We start from the raw sequence: 1,508 nt of genomic DNA, 5'->3' as shown, positions 1-1,508 counted from the left end.
AACCCGTGACCACTCGTCGTCGCACTTGATTACCCTATAGCCTCTCCTGCAGAATCGAAGGAAGGGAAAGCTCCACCCTGTGCTCCAACTACATGCTTGTCTAACACGAGCTTGGACAGTTTGGCCTCCACTTGCCCCCACTTCTGCAGGACCACTTTGCCGCTATTTGTAATCTCGTTGATCAGTGCGCAGAGGAGATTATCTTTAACCACCTCACTGAACGGTCGTTGTTTTGTTTCTTCGATGCTGTTGGACACCTTAGGTCTCTTCGGTATCTGGTGCTTATTGCACGATAATGCGACATCTCATCGATCCACTCTTGTGCTTGAGTTTTTGACTAGAAATCGCATTTTGACCATCAATCACTCACCGTATTCGCCTGATATGGCTCCCTGTGACTTCTACCTATTCGGAAAATTGCATTTGGCAAAGAAAGGAAAACGTTTTGCGTCCGTAGAAGCCATCCAAAAGGCTTGTACCGAACATCCTGAAGGACATTCGGGTCAATGACCTGAAACACTCTTTCGAAAAGTTTTTAGATCGCGCAAAGCAGTGTATCGAGACCAGAGTGGACTAATTTCAGTAAATAAACTTGAAGTCATCAGAACAAAGCTGCTGTCGTTTCTATTTTAGCTCTTGTCTTATCTTTTTCTTAGTCTTTTTTAGTTTGGACTTCGCCTTGTATATACACTTTCATATTTTATAGTTTTTTTTATAATTAAACTTTTGTATGAAATTTAGATAGCATCTTTTTCATCATAACTTTTAACATTCTTGTCGTATAGGCTCATGTACAGAAGCGGCACATTCATTCAGTATCACATATTTTAACTTTCTCATCGTACAAGCGGTTCAACTTACACATATACATATGCACATACTAACACATACTCAGCTGAGTACCAGCTTTATGGTTTCTAAGACAGATATCGTATTATTTTATTAGGAGCTATATTTGCATTAGATATGACAATATCAGTGGCAAATTTTGATCCCGAGATTTCGGGATATTTTTGAAGTAATCCAGTAAGATTCATGTTGAAAACCATGCCATTATATTAAATAAATTGCAGTGAAAATTTAACCATTTTGAGTATTAATTATTTAATTAAATTGTGAAGTCAGAAAGTATTTCATAGCCACATTTAATTAAGTCTAGCTTTGGAGCGTTTGGTTATTTATTTACATGGAAGTAGGTATTTGCTCACCTCTATGAAAGAAATGTGGTATAGAGCGATCAGGTGGGAACGATAGGCAAGAAATGTAGATACGGGAATTGCCTTTTATATTTTGCGCCCAATAATGGAAACACTGTAAAATAATAAAAGACTTCAGCATTCGTTTGAATCAAATTTTACACCAAAGCGCGTTTGCCACTCAGAAGTGGATACCTCCAAAACGAGCTTTGTAAAGATTTCAACAGCTTCTTCTTTGTTGTTCGGAATCAAGAAGAAATCATTAGATCATCATCACTAAGTCAGGACAGAAGGCAGATTACCCATTAATGC

This window comes from Anastrepha ludens, chromosome 3 (assembly GCF_028408465.1).
Source record: "Anastrepha ludens isolate Willacy chromosome 3, idAnaLude1.1, whole genome shotgun sequence".
Lineage (NCBI taxonomy): Eukaryota > Metazoa > Arthropoda > Insecta > Diptera > Tephritidae > Anastrepha > Anastrepha ludens.
The sequence above is the reverse complement of the archived record's forward strand: the minus strand, read 5'-3'. Positions refer to the sequence as shown.